Raw genomic sequence first — 25,238 nt, 5'->3', positions numbered from 1 at the left:
AGATTGCTCCAAATATTTGGTGAATGTTTCTTTCAATATTCTCTTCATCACAAAAAAAATGTAACACCACCAAAAATACACTTTTTATTATCAAATATACACCCAGGTTTTTTTTTACACGGTTGGAATTCATTTATTTCTTGGTAAACCTGAACTTTCACAGCTTTTTAAATACCCTCTGAATTTTCTTTGATTTTTTGTGAATTTTTTCGTGGGGTTAACTCATTGTTTCGTTGTCGCTAAAGGTCTTAAACGACTAAAACCAAACCGTGTAAAAAAAAACCTGGGTGTAAATGTTTGAATCCATATCATATTGCAAACATTTATAATTGCGACAGATACACTATATAGACATGTTTAGCTACAATACACTATTAATTATGCTGTATTCTTCTTGAAGTGTTTGAGACGTTTTTGCTGCAATTAGATTTCCACTTACTTTTATTCTATACATCCTACACAGCGACATTAGTGTTGGTTATTCTGGCCTTGGATAACTTAACAGATATTCATGTTTATTTTAACATTCTTTCTAACAATTAAGAGGATCCTCTGTAAAATGATTGATAATACTTGCATATTTCCGATTCTAATAATCGTTGAAAGTGTCCAGTGATGTAAAATGTCATTTGGCTTGTTTTTTTTATATAATTTAGAATCCTTATGTATCTCATTTTTTTGTGAATCGATAACGGTTAAGTAATCCTATGTTTTCGTCCATAAGTTAGTTCCTCAAATATTAAATTTGAGAATGGAATCTCTCCATATTGTCACATGTCATTTGCCATTTTGCCTCTCACGCCTCGGATTACATATTCAGTCCTGTTTGACAAATTTGTAGACACATTTAATCGTTATAAGTTCGTCTAACTTCATGAATTGATATTTAGTTTCTGAAAAACGTTCTCATTAAATAATACAAATGTATGCTAATGACATTTTACAAAAGTTTTCTTAATGTACCGTGAAGGAATTCAACAGAATATGATGTTTCACATGTATGTTCTCAGATTCAAACAAATTTAGAAGTTGCATGTTCAATTGTTTTATACAGGGGCCTGTTCAAATATTACGTAACGCAATAGGGGGTAGGGGGTTGTTAAATTTTTGTTACGATTTGTTACCAAAAATGTAGGGGGTGGGGGTCCTTCGAAGAATTGTTACGCGTAACACAGAGAAAAAAATATTTATTATTTTTTGATAAATTTTGAATATCCTTAAAATAGCATACAATATATGCGTATCTGATTATAGAAATGTTTCACACTCAATCATAAGGGACATATTTCAAATCGACTATGAAACATTTCCATAAACAGATACTCAGAAACCTACGCCGTTAAGTGAATCCCCATAATATACATAATATTTGATCGTATCATGTATCAAATTCTAACAAAATTTAGATTTTTTTCAAAAAACTGCATTTTGTTACGTGTTACGCATAGGGGTGGGGGTAATTTTGAAAATTGTTACGGATTGTTACTAGGGGGTGGGGGTCTCTTGAAAACAACGTTTTTCGCGTTACATAATATTTGAACAGACCCAATAAGTACACGAATTTTAGTATGTATTAAATTTTTGGTAAAATTCCATTTATAATGATTATAACATGCCCAAAACTGTATTTGTCAAATCGTTTTCGAAGAATTAATAGGATAGCTGTTCAACATTCATGTACTTATGTACTGTCCTGATTCCAATATAATATAACTTGAGCACAAAAGAATTTAAAACCAACTAGGATTACCTCCTTGAATTTATACCATGTGCCCAAATCAATACCATTCGAAAACAAAGAATTGATGCGCAAATTGTTTTATTTCTCATTTTTGTGATTTTTTTTTGCAGTGAGCACCGCTTGACAACAACAAAACACGACACAAATTAAGCCCAAATTGCCTGTTTTGTGAATGTTATTGATATATATAATTATCCAAATGATACAAATTGTCTTATAACTAAATCTAACAACATGATTTTGCTTGAACTAAGGGCTAGCTGGAACTACTATTGTGAGTTATTTAATTAATAACTAAATTTCTTTTTAAATTTTGTTGCTGTTATCCGATGTGTTGCTGAATCCCGACAGGTGCTGCAACTTGTGCTCGATGGTACATGAAAAGAAACAAATAAAAAGCAAATCAGTAGTAAACTGTAAATTAAATATGGAAATATTTCAAAACTCTTCAATCCAAAGTACATAATTCAATCATATAAAATGGTGTCTTTGATGGTTGCTGCATGACAACTATTTTTAATGTTTTTGCCTTTCTCGTACAACAAAGTTGTACCGAAAGGCTACAGGACTACTCCAAAAAACAACTTTTGATAGAAGGCCCGGATACCCATAGTGTTATATACCGATCGACTCAGTTCGACGAATCTAGGTGATGTCTGTATGTGTGTATGTGTACAAATTTTGTAGACACACTTTTTGGAACTTAGCATTACCCGATTTGCTCGCAACAAGCACTCGACGGGGAATGCGGTCCCATTGTTTGCTATTGAAAATTGGCCCAATCGGACATTGCATTTCGGAGTTATTGAAAAATCATTGTTTTTTCCCTTGGAAAAAAAATTCCAAAATCGAAAAAAAATTTTTTTTAGAATGGTGGCAATGCATAGTGATTAGATTTTCGAGTGAAGGCGTAGTCAATCCGGAGATGACGAGTTCGATTCTCGGTCCGGCTTAGGATGTTTTCTGTTTTAAAATAATTCTAGATTCCGTGAGCATAGCATATTCTTTGAAATCGCCACACAAGATACACTGGCCGGCATGATAAAGTGCCCACAACTTTGATCTGAGAATCTTAGATCTCGGTTTCCCGTAAACCGATTTTGCTAAAAATTTTAACAAAGCTCAAACATAACTCGACTTTTACCTTGAATATATATAAGTTTCGACCATATTAATTCACATGGTAAAAAAATGTTTCGGTATTACCGAAATGATTTTTTTGACAAAAAAATATTTTTTAAATATCTTGAATTCTATAGGTTGATGACTGATGCCATATTCGTCAAAAACGCGTATTTTGACAATACAAAAAAGTTTGCTATAGATACCTGGTACACTGAGAGTTGTAGTTTTCGAGATATTTGAAAATCAGTTTTCTTGCCAAAAAATTCACATTGGTAATACCTCAATAATTTTTTACCATGAGAATCAATATGGTCGATATGGTGAAATTCAAGTTATATCTGAGCTCTGGTAAAATTTTCAGCAAAATCTGTTCACGGTAAGCCGAGATCTAGAGCTCCAAAATTGACCATTTTGTATGGAAAACCGGCAAGTGGGCACTTTATTATGCCGGCCAGTGTACATACATATGCAATGGCAGGCATAGAAAAGCTTCCAATTTATAGCTGAGGAAACCCTGATAGAATACAAATTAAAAAGCAGGACAAGTTTCAGTTATAATGAAGAGCCATAAAAGAAGAAGACTATAGCACAAGCATTGTCCATAATTATTGTATAGCCATATCAACCAGATAACAGTACTGTTTAAAGAGTTTGATTTTTAGTTTCAAAAATTCAAATCATTATAATAATAATCCTAATATAGTAAAAGTATGCTAGAAGTCTGGAATGATTTATTAAAATCTGAGAATGATTTTGTTAGCGTATCTAGAATTCATGAAATTTATTGAAGTTTACCGGAACGCATGTCCAGAAAATGGAATTCCATTACATTTCCGAATTAGGAAAGTGATCGAATTGAGTATGGGGAAGATGTTCTAAGTAGAACTTGTGTCAAGCTTGTCCCTGCTTTGATACCCAGTATACGATCGAAGCGAGTTTTACCTTTCTCGTACACCAAGTGTATGAAACAGCTAAAGGATCACTACAAAAACAATTTTTATTAGGAGTCCTGGAAACCCATTGTGAAACCCAAGCTGAAAAGTTTGTTTATACGCAACGGATCCCCTGTATAAAACATGATTCGAGTGTACATTATTCAACGACTTAGCTGGACGAACAGTGGTGATGTTTGTGTGTGCGTGTGTATTTAAATGCTCGACCAGGCGAGAATACATACGCTCCAATTTTAGGAAAGAGTGCCGCGTCTACAATGAAATGCAGCGTGGATACATACGCTCCACATATAGGAAAGAGTACCTCGTCTGCAAAGAATCGCAGTGAGGATACATTCGCTCCACATTTAGGAAAGAGGGCCGCGTTTCCAAATAAACGCAGCTTGAATACATACGCTCCACATTTAAAAAAGAGTGCCACGTCTTTAAAGAAGCGCTGCTTGGATACATACGCTCCACATTTAGGAAAGAGTGCCGCGTCTTCAAAGAAACGCAGCGTGGATACATACGCTCCACAATTAGGGAAAAGGGCCGCGTCTCCAAAGAAACGCAGCTTGCATACATACGCTCCACATTTAGGAAAGAGGGCGGCGTCTCCAAAGAAACGCAGCTTGGATACATACGCTCCTCATTTAGAAAAGAGGGCGGCGTCTCCAAAGAAACGCAGCAGGGATACATACGCTCCACATTCGAGAGAGAGTGCCACGTCTGTAAAGAAACGCAGTTCGAATACGCTCCACATTCAGGAAAGAGTCAAGAGTTCAAAGAAACACAGCTTGGATACATACACGCCACATTCGAGCCACATTCGAGAAACGCAGCTTGGATACATACGCTCCTCATTTAGGAAAAAGGGCGGCGTCTCCTAAGAAACGCAGCGTGAATACATACGCTCCACATTCGAGAAAGAGTGCCACGTCTATAAAGAAACGCAGCTTGGATACATACGCTCCACATTCAGGAAAGAGTGCCGCGTCTTCAAAGAAACACAGCGTGGATACATACGCTCCGCATTCGAGAGAGAGTGCCACGTCTGTAAAGAAACGCAGATTGGATACGCTCCACATTTAGGAAAGAGTGCCACGTCTATAAAGAAACGCAGCTTGGATACATACGCTCCGCATTCAGGAAAGAGTGCCTCGTCTTCAAAGAAACATAGCTTGGGTACATACGCGCCACATTCGAGAAAGAGTGCCACGTCTCCAAAGAAACACAGCTTGGATACATACGCTCCACATTTAGGAACGAGGGCCGCGTCTACAATGAAACGCAGCTTGGATACATACGCTCCACATTCAGGAAAGAGTGCCGCGTCTTCAAAGAAACGCAGCGTGGATAAATACGCTCCGCATTCGAGAGAGAGTACCACGTCTGTAAAGAAACGCAGTTTGGATACGCTTCACATTCAGGAAAGAGTGCCACGTCTATAAAGAAACGCAGCTTGGATACATACGCTCCGCATTCAGGAAAGAGTGCCTCGTCTTCAAAGAAACATAGCTTGGATACATACGCTAGACATTTAGGAAAAAGGGCGGCATCTCCAAAGAAATTCAGCTTGGATACATACGCTCCACATTCGAGAGAGAATGCCACGTCTATAAAGAAACGCAGCTTGGATACATACGCTCCACATTTAGGAACCAGGGCCGCGTCTACAATGAAACGCAGCTTGGATACATACGCTCCACATATAGGAAAGAGGGCCGCGTTTCCAAAAAAACGCAGCTTGGAGACATACGCTCCACATTCAGGAAAGAGTGCCTCGTCTTCAAAGAAACGCAGCTTGGATACATACGCTAGACATTTAGGAAAAAGGGCGGCATCTCCAAAGAAATGCAGCTTGGATACATACGCTCCACATTCAGGAAAGAGTGCCGCGTCTTCAAAGAAACACAGCTTGGATACATACGCTCCACATTCGAGAGAGAATGCCACGTCTATAAAGAAACGCAGCTTGGATACATACGCTCCACATTCAGGAAAGAGTGCCATGTCTATAAAGAAACGCAGCTTGGATACATACGCTCCACATTTAGGAACGAGGGCCGCGTCTACAATGAAACGCAGCTTGGATACATACGCTCCACATATAGGAAAGATGGCCGCGTTTCCAAAAAAACGCAGCTTGGAGACATACGCTCCACATTCAGGAAAGAGTGCCTCGTCTTCAAAGAAACGCAGCTTGGATACATACGCTAGACATTTAGGAAAAAGGGCGGCATCTCCAAAGAAATTCAGCTTGGATACATACGCTCCACATTCGAGAGAGAATGCCACGTCTATAAAGAAACGCAGCTTGGATACTTACGCTCCACATTTAGGAACCAGGGCCGCGTCTACAATGAAACGCAGCTTGGATACATACGCTCCACATATAGGAAAGAGGGCCGCGTTTCCAAAAAATGCAGCTTGGAGACATACGCTCCACATTCAGGAAAGAGTGCCTCGTCTTCAAAGAAACGCAGCTTGGATACATACGCTAGACATTTAGGAAAAAGGGCGGCGTCTCCAAAGAAATGCAGCTTGGATACATACGCTCCACATTCAGGAAAGAGTGCCGCGTCTTCAAAGAAACACAGCTTGGATACGTACGCTCCACATTCGAGAGAGAATGCCACGTCTATAAAGAAACGCAGCTTGGATACATACGCTCCACATTCAGGAAAGAGTGCCATGTCTATAAAGAAACGCAGCTTGGATACATACGCTCCACATTTAGGAACCAGGGCAGCGTCTACAATGAAACGCAGCTTGCATACATACGCTCCACATTCAGGAAAGAGGGCCCTGTCTATAAAGAAACGCAGCTTGGATACATACGCTCCACATTTAGGAACCAGGGCCGCGTCTACAATGAAACGCAGCAGGGATACATACGCTCCACATTCGAGAGAGAGTGCCACGTCTGTAAAGAAACGCAGTTTGAATACGCTCCACATTCAGGAAAGAGTCAAGAGTTCAAAGAAACACAGCTTGGATACATACACGCCACATTCGAGAAACGCAGCTTGGATACATACGCTCCTCATTTAGGAAAAAGGGCGGCGTCTCCTAAGAAACGCAGCGTGAATACATACGCTCCACATTCGAGAAAGAGTGCCACGTCTATAAAGAAACGCAGCTTGGATACATACGATCCACATTCAGGAAAGAGTGCCACGTCTTCAAAGAAACACAGCGTGGATACATACGCTCCGCATTCGAGAGAGAGTGCCACGTCTGTAAAGAAACGCAGATTGGATACGCTCCACATTTAGGAAAGAGTGCCACGTCTATAAAGAAACGCAGCTTGGATACATACGCTCCGCATTCAGGAAAGAGTGCCTCGTCTTCAAAGAAACATAGCTTGGATACATACGCGCCACATTCGAGAAAGAGTGCCACGTCTCCAAAGAAACACAGCTTGGATACATACGCTCCACATTTAGGAACGAGGGCCGCGTCTACAATGAAACGCAGCTGGGATACATACGCTCCACATTCGGGAAAAAGTGCCGCGTCTTCAAAGAAACGCAGCGTGGATAAATACGCTCCGCATTCGAGAGAGAGTGCCACGTCTGTAAAGAAACGCAGTTTGGATACGCTCCACATTCAGGAAAGAGTGCCACGTCTATAAAGAAACGCAGCTTGGATACATACGCTCCGCATTCAGGAAAGAGTGCCTCGTCTTCAAATAAACATAGCTTGGATGCATACCCTAGACATTTAGGAAACAGGGCGGCACCTTCAAAGGAACTCAGCTTGGATACATACGCTCCACATTCGAGAGAGAGTGCCACGTCTATAAAGAAACGCAGCTTGGATACATACGCTCCACATTTAGGAACGAGGGCCGCGTCTACAATGAAACGCAGCTTGGATACATACGCTCCACATATAGGAAAGAGGGCCGCGTTTCCAAAAAAACGCAGCTTGGAGACATACGCTCCACATTCAGGAAAGAGTGCCTCGTCTTCAAAGAAACGCAGCTTGGATACATACGCTAGACATTTAGGAAAAAGGGCGGCGTCTCCAAAGAAACGCAGCTTGGATACATACGCTCCACATTCGAGAGAGAATGCCACGTCTATAAAGAAACGCAGCTTGGATACATACGCTCCACATTTAGGAACCAGGGCCGCGTCTACAATGAAACGCAGCTTGGATACATACGCTCCACATATAGGAAAGAGGGCCGCGTTTCCAAAAAAACGCAGCTTGGAGACATACGCTCCACATTCAGGAAAGAGTGCCTCGTCTTCAAAGAAACGCAGCTTGGATACATACGCTAGACATTTAGGAAAAAGGGCGGCATCTCCAAAGAAATGCAGCTTGGATACATACGCTCCACATTCAGGAAAGAGTGCCGCGTCTTCAAAGAAACACAGCTTGGATACATACGCTCCACATTCGAGAGAGAATGCCACGTCTATAAAGAAACGCAGCTTGGATACATACGCTCCACATTCAGGAAAGAGTGCCATGTCTATAAAGAAACGCAGCTTGGATACATACGCTAGACATTTAGGAACCAGGGCAGCGTCTACAATGAAACGCAGCTTGGATACATACGCTCCACATTCAGGAAAGAGTGCCATGTCTATAAAGAAACGCAGCTTGGATACATACGCTCCACATTTAGGAACCAGGGCCGCGTCTACAATGAAACGCAGCTTGGATACATACGCTCCACATATAGGAAAGAGGGCCGCGTTTCCAAAAAAACGCAGCTTGGAGACATACGCTCCACATTCAGGAAAGAGTGCCTCGTCTTCAAAGAAACGCAGCTTGGATACATACGCTAGACATTTAGGAAAAAGGGCGGCATCTCCAAAGAAATGCAGCTTGGATACATACGCTCCACATTCGAGAGAGAATGCCACGTCTATAAAGAAACGAAGCTTGGATACATACGCTCCACATTCGAGAGAGAATGCCACGTCTATAAAGAAACGCAGCTTGGATACATACGCTCCACATTCAGGAAAGAGTGCCATGTCTATAAAGAAACGCAGCTTGGATACATACGCTCCATATATAGGAAAGAGGGCTGCGTTTCCAAAAAAACGCAGCTTGGATACATACGCTCCACATTCAAAAAAGAGTACCTCGTCTGAAAAGAAACGCAGTGGTGATACATTCACTCCATAATTCGGGAAGAGGGCTGCGTCTCCGAAGAAACACAGCTTGGATACATACGCTCCACATTCGAGAAAGAGTCCCATGTCTAAAAGAAACGCAGCTTGGATACACACGCTCCACATTCGAGAGAGACTGCCACGTCTATAAAGAAACGCAGCTTGGATACATACGCTCCACATTCAGCAAAGAGTGCCACATCTTCAAAGAAACACAGCTTGGATACATACGCTCCACATTTAGGAACGAGGGCCGCGTCTACAATGAAACGCAGTTTAGATACATACGCTCCACATATAGGAAAGGGGGCCGCGTTTCCTAAAAACACGCAGCTTGGGTACATACGCTCCACATTCAAAAAAGAGTACCTCGTCTGCAAAGAAACGCAGTGGTGATACATTCACTCCACAATTGAGGAAGAGGGCTGCGTCTCCAAAGAAACGCAGCTTGGATACATACGCTCCACATTCAGGAAAGAGTGCCACGTCTATAAAGAAACGCAGCTTGGATACATACGCTCCACATTTAGGAACCAGGGCCGCGTCTACAATGAAACGCAGCTTGGATACATACGCTCCACATTCAGGAAAGAGTGCCATGTCTATAAAGGAACGCAGCTTGGATACATACGCTCCACATTCAGGAAAGAGTGCCATGTCTATAAAGAAACGCAGCTTGGATACATGCGCTCCACATTTAGGAACCAGGGCCGCGTCTACAATGAAACGCAGCTTGGATACATACGCTCCACATATAGGAAAGAGGGCCGCGTTTCCAAAAAAACGCAGCTTGGAGACATACGCTCCACATTCAGGAAAGAGTGCCTCGTCTTCAAAGAAACGCAGCTTGGATACATACGCTAGACATTTAGGAAAAAGGGCGGCATCTCCAAAGAAATGCAGCTTGGATACATACGCTCCACATTCAGGAAAGAGTGCCGCGTCTTCAAAGAAACACAGCTTGGATACATGCGCTCCACATTTAGGAACCAGGGCCGCGTCTACAATGAAACGCAGCTTGGATACATACGCTCCACATATAGGAAAGATGGCCGCGTTTCCAAAAAACGCAGCTTGGAGACATACGCTCCACATTCAGGAAAGAGTGCCTCGTCTTCAAAGAAACGCAGCTTGGATACATATGCTAGACATTTAGGAAAAAGGGCGGCATCTCCAAAGAAATGCAGCTTGGATACATACGCTCCACATTCGAGAGAGAATGCCACGTCTATAAAGAAACGAAGCTTGGATACATACGCTCCACATTCAGGAAAGAGTGCCATGTCTATAAAGAAACGCAGCTTGGATACATACGCTCCACATTTAGGAACCAGGGCCGCGTCTACAATGAAACGCAGCTTGGATACATACGCTCCACATATAGGAAAGAGGGCCGCGTTTCCAAAAAAACGCAGCTTGGAGACATACGCTCCACATTCAGGAAAGAGTGCCTCGTCTTCAAAGAAACGCAGCTTGGATACATACGCTAGACATTTAGGAAAAAGGGCGGCATCTCCAAAGAAATGCAGCTTGGATACATACGCTCCACATTCAGGAAAGAGTGCCATGTCTATAAAGAAACGCAGCTTGGATACATACGCTCCACATTTAGGAACCAGGGCCGCGTCTACAATGAAACGCAGCTTGGATACATACGCTCCACATATAGGAAAGAGGGCCGCGTTTCCAAAAAAACGCAGCTTGGAGACATACGCTCCACATTCAGGAAAGAGTGCCTCGTCTTCAAAGAAACGCAGCTTGGATACATATGCTAGACATTTAGGAAAAAGGGCGGCATCTCCAAAGAAATGCAGCTTGGATACATACGCTCCACATTCGAGAGAGAATGCCACGTCTATAAAGAAACGAAGCTTGGATACATACGCTCCACATTCAGGAAAGAGTGCCATGTCTATAAAGAAACGCAGCTTGGATACATGCGCTCCACATTTAGGAACCAGGGCCGCGTCTACAATGAAACGCAGCTTGGATACATACGCTCCACATTCGAGAGAGAATGCCACGTCTATAAAGAAACGCAGCTTGGATACATACGCTCCACATTCAGGAAAGAGTGCCATGTCTATAAAGAAACGCAGCTTGGATACATGCGCTCCACATTTAGGAACCAGGGCCGCGTCTACAATGAAACGCAGCTTGGATACATACGCTCCACATATAGGAAAGATGGCCGCGTTTCCAAAAAACGCAGCTTGGAGACATACGCTCCACATTCAGGAAAGAGTGCCTCGTCTTCAAAGAAACGCAGCTTGGATACATACGCTAGACATTTAGGAAAAAGGGCGGCATCTCCAAAGAAATGCAGCTTGGATACATACGCTCCACATTCGAGAGAGAATGCCACGTCTATAAAGAAACGAAGCTTGGATACATACGCTCCACATTCAGGAAAGAGTGCCATGTCTATAAAGAAACGCAGCTTGGATACATACGCTCCACATTTAGGAACCAGGGCCGCGTCTACAATGAAACGCAGCTTGGATACATACGCTCCACATATAGGAAAGAGGGCCGCGTTTCCAAAAAAACGCAGCTTGGAGACATACGCTCCACATTCAGGAAAGAGTGCCTCGTCTTCAAAGAAACGCAGCTTGGATACATACGCTAGACATTTAGGAAAAAGGGCGGCATCTCCAAAGAAATGCAGCTTGGATACATACGCTCCACATTCAGGAAAGAGTGCCATGTCTATAAAGAAACGCAGCTTGGATACATACGCTCCACATTTAGGAACCAGGGCCGCGTCTACAATGAAACGCAGCTTGGATACATACGCTCCACATATAGGAAAGAGGGCCGCGTTTCCAAAAAAACGCAGCTTGGATACATACGCTCCACATTCAGGAAAGAGTGCCGCGTCTTCAAAGAAACACAGCTTGGATACATACGCTCCACATTTAGGAACAAGGGCCGCGTCTACAATGAAACGCAGCTTGGATACATACGCTCCACATATAGGAAAGAGGGCTGCGTTTCCAAAAAAAACGCAGCTTGGATACATACGCTCCACATTCAGGAAAGAGTGCCTCGTCTTCAAAGAAACGCAGCTTGGATACATACGCTAGACATTTAGGAAAAAGGGCGGCATCTCCAAAGAAATGCAGCTTGGATACATACGCTCCACATTCGAGAGAGAATGCCACGTCTATAAAGAAACGAAGCTTGGATACATACGCTCCACATTCAGGAAAGAGTGCCATGTCTATAAAGAAACGCAGCTTGGATACATACGCTCCACATTTAGGAACGAGGGCCGCGTCTACAATGAAACGCAGCTTGGATACATACGCTCCACATATAGGAAAGAGGGCCGCGTTTCCAAAAAAACGCAGCTTGGAGACATACGCTCCACATTCAGGAAAGAGTGCCTCGTCTTCAAAGAAACGCAGCTTGGATACATACGCTAGACATTTAGGAAAAGGGCGGCATCTCCAAAGAAATGCAGCTTGGATACATACGCTCCACATTCAGGAAAGAGTGCCATGTCTATAAAGAAACGCAGCTTGGATACATACGCTCCACATTTAGGAACGAGGGCCGCGTCTACAATGAAACGCAGCTTGGATACATACGCTCCACATATAGGAAAGAGGGCCGCGTTTCCAAAAAAACGCAGCTTGGAGACATACGCTCCACATTCAGGAAAGAGTGCCGCGTCTTCAAAGAAACACAGCTTGGATACATACGCTCCACATTTAGGAAAGAGGGCGGCATCTCCAAAGAAACGCAGCTTGGATACATACGCTCCACATTCGAGAGAGAATGCCACGTCTATAAAGAAACGCAGCTTGGATACATACGCTCCACATTCAGGAAAGAGTGCCATGTCTATAAAGAAACGCAGCTTGGATACATGCGCTCCACATTTAGGAACCAGGGCCGCGTCTACAATGAAACGCAGCTTGGATACATACGCTCCACATTCGAGAGAGAATGCCACGTCTATAAAGAAACGCAGCTTGGATACATACGCTCCACATTCAGGAAAGAGTGCCATGTCTATAAAGAAACGCAGCTTGGATACATGCGCTCCACATTTAGGAACCAGGGCCGCGTCTACAATGAAACGCAGCTTGGATACATACGCTCCACATATAGGAAAGAGGGCCGCGTTTCCAAAAAAAACGCAGCTTGGAGACATACGCTCCACATTCAGGAAAGAGTGCCTCGTCTTCAAAGAAACGCAGCTTGGATACATACGCTAGACATTTAGGAAAAAGGGCGGCATCTCCAAAGAAATGCAGCTTGGATACATACGCTCCACATTCGAGAGAGAATGCCACGTCTATAAAGAAACGCAGCTTGGATACATACGCTCCACATTCAGGAAAGAGTGCCATGTCTATAAAGAAACGCAGCTTGGATACATACGCTCCACATTTAGGAACCAGGGCCGCGTCTACAATGAAACGCAGCTTGGATACATACGCTCCACATATAGGAAAGAGGGCCGCGTTTCCAAAAAAAACGCAGCTTGGAGACATACGCTCCACATTCAGGAAAGAGTGCCTCGTCTTCAAAGAAACGCAGCTTGGATACATACGCTAGACATTTAGGAAAAAGGGCGGCATCTCCAAAGAAATGCAGCTTGGATACATACGCTCCACATTCAGGAAAGAGTGCCATGTCTATAAAGAAACGCAGCTTGGATACATACGCTCCACATTTAGGAACCAGGGCCGCGTCTACAATGAAACGCAGCTTGGATACATACGCTCCACATATAGGAAAGAGGGCCGCGTTTCCAAAAAAACGCAGCTTGGAGACATACGCTCCACATTCAGGAAAGAGTGCCTCGTCTTCAAAGAAACGCAGCTTGGATACATACGCTAGACATTTAGGAAAAAGGGCGGCATCTCCAAAGAAATGCAGCTTGGATACATACGCTCCACATTCGAGAGAGAATGCCACGTCTATAAAGAAACGAAGCTTGGATACATACGCTCCACATTCGAGAGAGAATGCCACGTCTATAAAGAAACGCAGCTTGGATACATACGCTCCACATTTAGGAACCAGGGCCGCGTCTACAATGAAACGCAGCTTGGATACATACGCTCCACATATAGGAAAGAGGGCCGCGTTTCCAAAAAAACGCAGCTTGGAGACATACGCTCCACATTCAGGAAAGAGTGCCTCGTCTTCAAAGAAACGCAGCTTGGATACATACGCTAGACAATTAGGAAAAAGGGCGGCATCTCCAAAGAAATGCAGCTTGGATACATACGCTCCACATTTAGGAACCAGGGCCGCGTCTACAATGAAACGCAGCTTGGATACATACGCTCCACATATAGGAAAGAGGGCCGCGTTTCCAAAAAAACGCAGCTTGGAGACATACGCTCCACATTCAGGAAAGAGTGCCTCGTCTTCAAAGAAACGCAGCTTGGATACATACGCTCCACATAGAGTAGAGTGGGGCAAGAGTGCGCGCGGGGTAAGAGTACGTTTTCGATTTTTTGAAGTAATAAAAAAAGATAAACTAGCAGCACTGCATCAGTTTAACAGGTATTCTGGCCAACTATTATCATGTGTAATTGTAAACGATTTGAATAAACAACAATGGAGATATGGAGTTAGATAACTTTTTGGTCATTTTGCTAAAAATAATTGGATTTCCGCAACTAGTATTTCATTACCATATATACGTTCAATCAGGTGAACATTATACCATTTCGTTAACCTATTGTATAGAGTACTTTATGGTACAAAACACCAATCCGGTTGGTTTTCCAAGAAGTCAAACCCATTACTTGAAAATTTTTTGGGACTGTGGGGTAAAAGTACGCAGGAACCGGTGGGGCAAGAGTACGCATATGAATCTTCAAGTTATGATGTCAAACCCGTATCTCCGACCGAAATAAGACTTCTTCCAAAGCGTAAAGATTCACAACAAAGAAAAAAGGACAGAAATCTAAAATTATCACACGTTCTCCCTTTAAGGATAAACTGAAGTCCTTTGGTGTTAGAAAGAGCTTAGCGAACAAAGCACTGAAGGGAAATTATGAAATTGTATTAGGACTTGTTGAACACATGAACATAGTATGAAAACACAACTTCATCTAAATGATAATTTCATTTAATCAAAAGAAACATTCATAAATTACGCAACGTTTAGCTGGGAGGGGTTGTGAGATGTGTGACGATCCATATAATTTTTAGAGGATTCATACAAATAGTGTAAGATAGGGGAGGAGGGGTGATGAATTAGCCAAATTTTACGTTACGTGATTGGTGGACTTTCTTTAAGGAAAATGCCTTTGTATACGCCACGCGAAACCTGATATATATTTTTACCTCTGTAGTTTTTTGTTTTCGTATGAAAGTGCACATTTTTAGGACCCCCTCCCCCTTTAAGAGTTACGTAATCTTTAAACATTCCCTAATATATGCTCATTAAGCATCAATTAAATGTTATTAACTCTTATTTGTGTTAATATATACCCCACCCGATGCGCACTTTTACCCCACCGGTGGGGTAAGAGTGCGTTTTTCACTTGTCTTGCAATAAGGGTTCTATTAAAACGAATCTCAATAATTTCAATATTTTTTCCACCGGGTAACATAAAGGAAGAGTATATGAATCATCGACACTGATTTGATATGCAGAAGCTGACTTCATAAGGGCCACATGATCGATTGAAAACTAAGTGCGTACTCTACTCTATAGGAAAGATGGCCGCGTTTCCAAAAAAACGCAGCTTGGAGACATACGCTCCACATTCAGGAAAGAGTGCCTCGTCTTCAAAGAAACGCAGCTTGAATACATACGCTAGACATTTAGGAAAAAGGGCGGCATCTCCAAAGAAATGCAGCTTGAATACATACGCTCCACATTCGAGAGAGAATGCCACGTCTATAAAGAAACGCAGCTTGGATACATACGCTCCACATTCAGGAAAGAGTGCCATGTCTATAAAGAAACGCAGCTTGGATACATACGCTCCACATATAGGAAAGAGGGCCGCGTTTCCAAAAAAACGCAGCTTGGAGACATACGCTCCACATTCAGGAAAGAGTGCCGCGTCTTCAAAGAAACACAGCTTGGATACATACGCTCCACATTCGAGAGAGAATGCCACGTCTATAAAGAAACGCAGCTTGGATACATACGCTCCACATTCAGGAAAGAGTGCCATGTCTATAAAGAAACGCAGCTTGGATACATACGCTCCACATATAGGAAAGAGGGCTGCGTTTCCAAAAAAACGCAGCTTGGATACATACGCTCCACATTCAAAAAAGAGTACCTCGTCTGAAAAGAAACGCAGTGGTGATACATTCACTCCATAATTCGGGAAGAGGGCTGCGTCTCCAAAGAAACGCAGCTTGGATACATACGCTCCACATTCGAGAAAGAGTCCCATGTCTAAAAGAAACGCAGCTTGGATACACACGCTCCACATTCGAGAGAGAATGCCACGTCTATAAAGAAACGCAGCTTGGATACATACGCTCCACATTTAGGAACGAGGGCCGCGTCTACAATGAAACGCAGTTTAGATACATACGCTCCACATATAGGAAAGGGGGCCGCGTTTCCTAAAAACACGCAGCTTGGGTACATACGCTCCACATTCAAAAAAGAGTACCTCGTCTGCAAAGAAACGCAGTGGTGATACATTCACTCCACAATTGAGGAAGAGGGCTGCGTCTCCAAAGAAACGCAGCTTGGATACATACGCTCCACATTCGAGAAAGAGTGCCACGTCTATAAAGAAACGCAGCTTGGATACATACGCTCCACATTCAGGAAAGAGTGCCACGTCTATAAAGAAACGCAGCTTGGATACATACGCTCCACATTTAGGAACAAGGGCCGCGTCTACAATGAAACGCAGCTTGGATACATACGCTCCACATATAGGAAAGAGGGCCGCGTTTCCAAAAAAACGCAGCTTGGATACATACGCTCCACATTCAAAAAAGAGTACCTCGTCTGCAAAGAAACGCAGTGGTGATACATTCACTCCATAATTCGGGAAGAGGGCTGCGTCTCCAAAGAAACGCAGCTTGGATACATACGCTCCACATTCAGGAAAGAGTGCCGCGTCTTCAAAGAAACACAGCTTGGATACATACGCTCCACATTCGAGAAAGAGTGCCACGTCTATAAAGGAACGCAGCTTGGATACATACGCTCCACATTTAGGAACAAGGGCCGCGTCTACAATGAAACGCAGCTTGGATACATACGCTCCACATTCAAAAAAGAGTACCTCGTCTGCAAAGAAACGCAGTGGTGATACATTCACTCCACATATAGGAAAGAGGGCCGCGTTTCCAAAAAACGCAGCTTGGATACATACGCTCCACATTCAAAAAAGAGTACCTCGTCTGTAAAGAAACGCAGTGGTGATACATTCACTCCATAATTCGGGAAGAGGGCTGCGTCTCCAAAGAAACGCAGCTTGGATACATACGCTCCACATTCGAGAGAGAGTGCCACGTCTATAAAGAAACGCAGCTTGGATACATACGCTCCACATTCAGGAAAGAGTCCCGCATATTGTAAATTACTAAAGCCGGTGAAAGTTATTTCGTGAAAATCAGAGACTAAAAAGAATTAAACTAAAATTTTTGGGGTGACAAAATCTAGACGTGATAAAATCGGGTCGAAAACGTGATAAGATCGGGGGTAGACAAAATCGGGTGAACACTTTATTACTGCCCCCAATTCAAATTTTGCAACAATTTTGAAATTTGTATAATTGTCATAATCGAATAGCTTTTGCAATTCATTGGTATTTCACACGCAAATTTAGGAATTAATACGCGTATTTTGTAATTTACGTATTTTCGCGTTTCGAGATTTTGAGGCTTGCACCGTTTTATTTTTTGTGTTTTGATTTACACGGTGTGTATCAACTGTGTAAAATTGACTTAGAAGAAAAAGAAGAAAAAAACAGACTTGGTGGTGCCTTTCGCGCACATTATTCGAAAAAACCCTGAATAATCCACCTAACGGTAATGGCGCCTTTCTCGCGCATTTTGAAAAAAAAATAATTTGGCCGTAACTTTTGATCCCATAGTCCGATATGGCCAATTTTCCATAGGAAATAATGGGACAGGATTCTTCGTCGATTTGCGAGCAAATCGATTGAGGATAAGTACCTGAAAAATTGGCGAGATTACAGGCATCAATTCGTCGAACTGAGTCGATTGGTATATAAAACTATGGGTGTCCGGGTCTTCTATAAAAGTTTGTTTTTGGAGCGAATATATACTGCCGCTAACCGCAAGTCAGACTTATCTGTATATGGGCACCATATGCAGATAAGTCTGACTTGCGGTTAGCGGCAGTATAGCCTTTACTCGTACTTAGAGATGTACTTTTTAGAAATCAAAAAATGGTATTAGAAAGGCCAAAACATCACTTAAAGGCATTAGAAAGGCAAACTCTCACTTCAATTCGTCGAACTGATTCGATTGGTATATTTATAACACTATGGGTCTCCGGCCTATCAAAAAATCGGTTTGTGAGTGATCCTATTGCCTTTACGTATACCTAATACCTTCATCGGGGGTTCCTCAAATGGGAGTGAGAATTGGTCACTGTTTCAACTACTTAGAATGCCTGTAGAATAGAATGTATTTATCTGAGCTGAAGAAGACTTCTACAATGTAAGAGATCTATTTGAACGATTTTGCTATTCGTCCTCTATAGACTAGACAATGCATAAACTAGTTAGGCAGTTAAAACTTCGGAAGAAAGTTCGGTTCGGAAGTCCCGACTTCCGAATTCTAACTTGGTGCTACACCGACAATACATCATAATCTAAAATTTTGTTCGAAATGCGATAGGATTCCACTTCGAATAACACTTACATTAGTGCTGTCCAATGAGCAGCTCGAAGTAGTTCCCGTCCTGCTCGTTCTTTTTTGTCAACAAATGGAAATAGCAGGACAGGGAGAAACTTCGAGCTACTTCAAGCTCTCATTGGACAGCACTTGACTATTCTACGAACCGTTTTTTTACAAAATGGTCCCTAAATTCGCAAAAGCATCTTGGCAGAAAATCGTACTCACTTTATCTTCACAGGATCTACAAAACGGTCTTTAGACCAGTAGTCACCTCCGGGCAAGACCTGGACAATGCTTCAGGCGGATCAACGCACATTTGTCGCCCTAAAAAGAAAATAATATGAAACGTGAAAGAACATTAAAAAGTTAAAATGGGACAAAATTTTACCTGTGCTTTTGACTCCCAGCTTTTGACGTTCCATCTTGCCATTTTGGAAATGAAAAACTGATTCTTGCACTTTGCACTTTTTCACTTTCTTGCAGCATTCTACACGATAAAAACATCCAGCCAATATATTGTAAATATATGCGTGTATATAATAAAATACTTACACTGTTAGATTTATTTACCCAATAATTAGGATCTCGACGAAATTGGGTATTGAGATCTGGGTGATGCGAATAGAATCGATTTGGTTGTCAAACTGAAGCCAAACTTTTCTATTGTGTCGTAGCCAAACATAGAGATGAGTGACGTTTAGCGCTCGCACACTAATGTGCAATCCGTCATGTGTAAAAACATGTTTGTTTTCCTTTTGCTCATAACCTCAAAAATGATCGGGTCATCACAATGATTTCAAAAGAGTCAAAAAATATATGGAAATATACTCATTTTTACCCAACCTTTGCTGAGTTGCACCCTCTAGGAGTGTTTGTTTTCCTTTTATCGCCACTCACACATTCGGACGTGAGAATCTCAATTGAAGATTGTGGTTATGTTCGATTCAGTTCCTACACGCAAACAAATATTGCAGTCGAAACTACCATTCCGAGGGTTATTTTAAGAATATGCACCGACGATTTTCAGCAGATAACAAACCCGTTTGATTTTACCATGCGCGCAGTAAAAATCAACTGTGGCCTATGGGCATATTCACAAATTACATAACGCTTTAGGGGGTGGGAGGGTGACTGTCCGAACGTTACGGCCCATACACATTTTAGAAACCTTCCATACAAAACACGTTACGAGGGGGTGGGTGGGGGTTGAAAATGGTCTATTTTAGCGTTATGTAATTTGTGAATGAACCCTATGCGGAATGTTGTCACATGAACTGCAACAGTGATGAATTTCTCTGAAACCGTGGTAATATTAACTGAAATTTCATGGTTGTTTTAAAAACAGAGCGTAGTCTACAAAATAGTAGTTTTTTACCACGGAATTTTTTTCTGTGTATATTGAGAAGTATTGTTATTATTTGGGAAAACCTAATTTCAACCAGCAACCCCGAATCCGCAACACTGCTGATGCTGAGTAAACTTTTTAAATTGGTCTATCAAATTTCCATGATTTAAAAATATTGAATTTGTATCGCGTTCACCTTGGCGTTCACCCACCCAAATCGTGTCATGAGTTCATTATAAATAAGTTTAGTTCATTTTCAACCATTTGTTTGGGTCCATTAGCCAAAAATCATAAAAAATAACAAAAATAATTAAAACATGTGTTTTGTGGAAATTGAAATGGCATTTTCCAAACGTTACGCGCTATGTTTTGGAATGACACACGGTAAAAAATATGCACGTCCATCAGAATTGTTATGCATTTGAATTTGCCCTACTTAAGAATCCAATCAATATTAATAGCTACTCTTTCCAAATTCAAAGACCACCACTTCCATTTGACGTGCGCAATATTTTGATTGTTAAACTAAGGCTGTGAACCATTCCAGCGATTTTAGTCAGTTCGATGGTTATTTCTTCGTAATTTAAAAATAACCCTGCTCAGGAGCATAGTTAGATTACACGTAAAGAAATAACCTTATATGTTATGGCAAAAAACCATTCGAAAACACTTATACTTTTCATTATGCCACCTAATGAATGGCCCCATATCAAAAAGCTAATAACATTCATAAGTTAATGAAAAGTATAAGTTTCGGAATGTATGTGACTAATGCGATGTATGTTTTTTCTTATCCAGCTTTTTACGCTTGCCATAAATCAACTATGGTAATAAATTTCTGACACATGCCTTGTACAGTTTTTATATCGATATCGCAGTTGCCTAGGATTCAAGCTAAACAGTTTACATTCATGTCAAAAATTTTCATCTTGTTTACTTTAAGATGATGGGTCGTGGATAATGGAATATTCAATTATTTTGGGTTAATTTTATATTAATTTATTATATTATTCTAGGTTTATGAGTGCAGACAATCTTTTCCAAGACACTGGATAACGAAAGTAATATAAGGCAGACGAGTATAGAAAGATTGTATTTGAAGCTTCCCGAATATTGATACTGCAATAACTTTTACAGGGTCGTGTTTATTTCATTCCTGACAAAACCCTCGCATTCTATAGTGTCCTGCTTTTGCTCTCAGCATTATAAGTATACGTAGAACTTGAAAGTTACATAAAGACAATGTCGTTTTGCTTCTACGCCCATTTTAACATTGGAGGACCACTTTTACTGGATTTTCTACTTCAACACTCGCATGCATAAGTTTGAGATAACCTTCTAATAAAGATGACAAAGTTTATAACAAATATCTCTGTAGTTTTTGTTTGATTGGTGATCAACAAGTGTTTGATATTCAAAATCCTTCTAAATAGTTCGACATGACGTAGAATTCTACACATTTTTATACCAGGCTCTTGATTGATTCAATATTATTTTAGAAAATACATTTAACAAATATATATTTCTACGACTCACATGTGTCAAAGAATTATCATTGACGAAGAATGAAGAATGAATGAAGAAATTAATGAAACAAGGATAGATCACATTTCAGATTAATTCAGATTTCAATCCTTATATGAGAATAGATAAATTGGTGTGAGACACATTGGGACGATTTTCCGCGTGTATTTTTAGAGATGGAATTTGTAGAATTTTAAAATGTTGAGTCGAAAACATCGTTTTATGAAAAACTACTTGACGACCACCTTCCGGAAGAAAAAATCACGATATGTGGGGCTGTCTCAAACTGAAAACTGATATTTACACCAGAATAATGTTGAACCGTATTTTAAAATGAAGGTTCATCAATAACCAGTGTATTTAGTGATCTTCCAAATGAAACGGTCGAGGAAAGAGTATTGCAGGTGCTTGCATTTCCTAAAAAGAATAATAAATTAGTTATTATACAATACGATAATTAAACGATACAAATCGAAACATATTTGCTAGCTCAATATTTTTGACAATTGAATTGTTTTGCATAAATCTATGCCTACTAGAACAGCGCTATAAATCTGTACACAGTAAATGTCAAAATAGTATACCATAGTTGATCTCTTGCTATAATAAAAAGCTGAATACCTATCATTAAGCGCCTGCTTTGCCAAAAAAGTATTAGAAATATTAGTAATAAATAACATTAATTTTTTTACGTGTAGAAATACTACAATAAGAGATCGGCGAAGACGCCATCTTGTTTCCAATCAAACCGTCAAAAGCGATTCCAATTCGACTTGTTTACTTTTTGCATCCATAAGGAGGAAGCAAAAAGTTCAAGTGATGCCAGTATTATTTTCACTATTTCATGCATTTTCATACGTTGCCATTTCGACAGTTTTTCACTCCGCCGGTCTCTGGTTATAGGGTGGCTAGGTTAGATTTGACAGATCGGTAGTTAAACTTTGTTCGCGAGAAAATTGGCGCCAAATCCATTTTGTTCCAAATAACTATCAATCTGACAGAACTCAAATAGAGATGAGTGACGTTTAACGCTCGCACACTGATGAACAATTCGGCATGTGTAAATACATGTTTGTTTTCCTTCTGCTCATAACCTCAAAATTGATCGAGTCGTCACAATGGTTGCGAAGGAGTCAACAAATTTATGGAAATATACTCATTTTTACCCAAACATTGCTGAGTAGCACCATCTAGGAGTGTTTGTTTTCCTTTTATCGCCACTCACACATTCGGACGTGAGAATCTCAATGGGTCGGCTTCAGTGTAAAATTTTAACCACGATGGGAAAATAATCATCGAACTGTCAAATTTTAACTAAAAGTTAAAAGAATCGTTGAAATGGTTCACAGCCTAAGAAAATAAAAAAATAATCACCACAACCTAGATTTGAATAACTTGCCATTGCTTGATCATGATCATCGTAATAATATATATTATTTTTAACTTCAAAGCTGATTTTACGTTAAACAACGTTAAATAACTTCAAGATTTTGTCATTATTTTATGAACACTCGTTTCCGCATCGGTCACTATTTTCGGCTCTCAATTTGGTTGCTGTATTTCGTACCGGTGACGTTTGACAGTTGACAGTTCATCAAATAGCAGCGCTCTTATCGCGCTATACCAAATTTAGTCACCTGTCAGTCGCGCTACTTTTATAGCAGCGCGTTTAGTAGCGACCGATAAAGTGTCAAGTAATGATACTGCGCTGCCAAACGGCTTAAACTCACCACCGGTAATCTTGCTCTAAGGGTTTCTTCAACTATCTGAAATCTTCAATAAACGTATTGTCTGTTTCCTTGGTAACAAAACGCGCCGACCATTTTTTAGGCACTATCAAAATCGTCGCCAACATCTTTATTCTGAAATTATGTTAGTTTTATTAGAAAATAATGTCAATCTGCATTAAAAACAGGGCTCAATTTTGGGACATAATGTGATTATTGAGTATATAAAATTTTGTTCACAGTTGATTTGACAGATCTTATGGCCATTTCTACTGGCGACGATTTTGGCGTCAATTTGTTTTGCGACGATTTCAAATCGTCGCGGCCGATAAGGTGGGAAATTGATAATACAATAGGTTGAATTGTATACGATACAATCTACACTGACGAAAATCCAATCATATCCATTATGTGTGGCACACATAAATTTTGACTATAGCATTTCCCACATAAGGCCAGTATCGACTTAAAAAGTAGAGAGGTTACGGAATTTTGTTCAATATTACCAAGAGGAATTTTGACAACTGATCTGCATGGAGCAAATTGTCACTTTTACGTACGGAATAATCGAGCAGAATATTTTTCCGAAAGTAAAGTGACAGCTCCCATTACTTTGCATGAGAACCTTACAAATGTCAATTTCGGTTTTTTTTCTTTTCATGTGGCTACTGTTGTAAGAATTTTGTTTCGATTCTTTACTTTTCCGATTCGGTGAACGGAATTTAACATGTGATTGAGATAGAAAAATAAATTTCTTTTGAACACGATACCAACCTATAACGGCTATGTGAATTCGCATAGCGTACATGTGGAAACACACATAACCCACATTAACTAATATTGTACTTCCAGTTGAAAACCGAAGTGAGCTCTCGCGACAATCGAGTTTTCTCCCGTTTCCTTTTGTCGCAACTACGTCGCGACTAGTGCGCATCATGGCGCACGACGGTGGCATAGATGCGCACTAGTCGCGATGCAGTTGCGACATCAGGAAATAAGGAAAAACTCAATTGTCGCGAGAGCTCACTTCGGTTTTCAACTGGAAGCACAATAACCTTTATGTGGATTCTCCTTTAGCGGGTGGTTATTAACGCACACATAAAATTTATTTGTACATTTCTTTAGATTTTTGCCAATAAAAATGTGTGGATTTTTATTAGTGTATAATATTTTAATGAATTAAATCATACATGAAACATCATCATGGAGGTGTTTGCGTTTGTTTTGTGTCATACATTGGAAGGGGAAAAAGAGGGGTTTCATTGATGCTTCAACATGCTGTTTGGTTTGGGTGGTGCGTGGTATGATGAGTTATGTGTGGAGTTTTGGTGTAGTTTGGGTGATTTCAAGGTCAAATTTGAATATAACTTTCGTTTTATACATCTCCTTACTTCCATATTATATTATGCGAGATATTATGTATACGGTTTTGTTTGTCCTTTATTTATGTTTAGGATTCGTTCAAAATTGGCATCCGGAGTCGTTTAAAAATGGCATCGGGGCATTGACAAAGAGGGGGTGGGGGTGTCGTTGGTTGAAAAATCTTAATGTATTTGACGTCATATTTAAGTCGGCCTTGAGAATTATTGGCTTAATTTTCAAAATGTTCGTTTACATTTATTAGACAAAGGCACGCAAAATCGATGTATGACACACAATTCGTATCATTGAACTTCAAATGTAGTCATTTTACAAGGAAAACTTTTACGCGTAAAACTTCAGCGGTGGATCGCCGCATTTCAACAGTTAACCCATGTATTTTCTGTCAATACACTTTGCGGCTCTCTTCATTGTAGCTGAGCCGTTAGTCCAAAATCTGCATAAGAATGGCGTAAATACCGTAAATACATAAATACCCAAAAACCACGTAAAAACAGGCAT

At 40.8% G+C, this 25,238-nt stretch overlaps 1 long non-coding RNA gene across 1 annotated transcript; it reads right to left on the bottom strand.

Moving 5' to 3' along the window:
• Positions 1 to 61: 61 nt before the first annotated feature.
• On the bottom strand, positions 62 to 19,194 carry LOC134205092 (uncharacterized). Its single transcript, XR_009978056.1, has 3 exons — positions 19,150 to 19,194; positions 18,987 to 19,085; positions 62 to 822 (listed from the first exon to the last, which is right to left on the bottom strand). It is a non-coding gene; the product is annotated as an uncharacterized LOC134205092 (long non-coding RNA).
• Between the last annotated feature and the right edge of the window lie 6,044 nt (positions 19,195 to 25,238).

This window comes from Armigeres subalbatus, chromosome 1 (assembly GCF_024139115.2).
Source record: "Armigeres subalbatus isolate Guangzhou_Male chromosome 1, GZ_Asu_2, whole genome shotgun sequence".
Taxonomy (NCBI): Eukaryota; Metazoa; Arthropoda; class Insecta; order Diptera; family Culicidae; genus Armigeres; species Armigeres subalbatus.
Note: the sequence above shows the minus strand (reverse complement) of the source record. Positions and strands in the feature narration are given on the sequence as shown.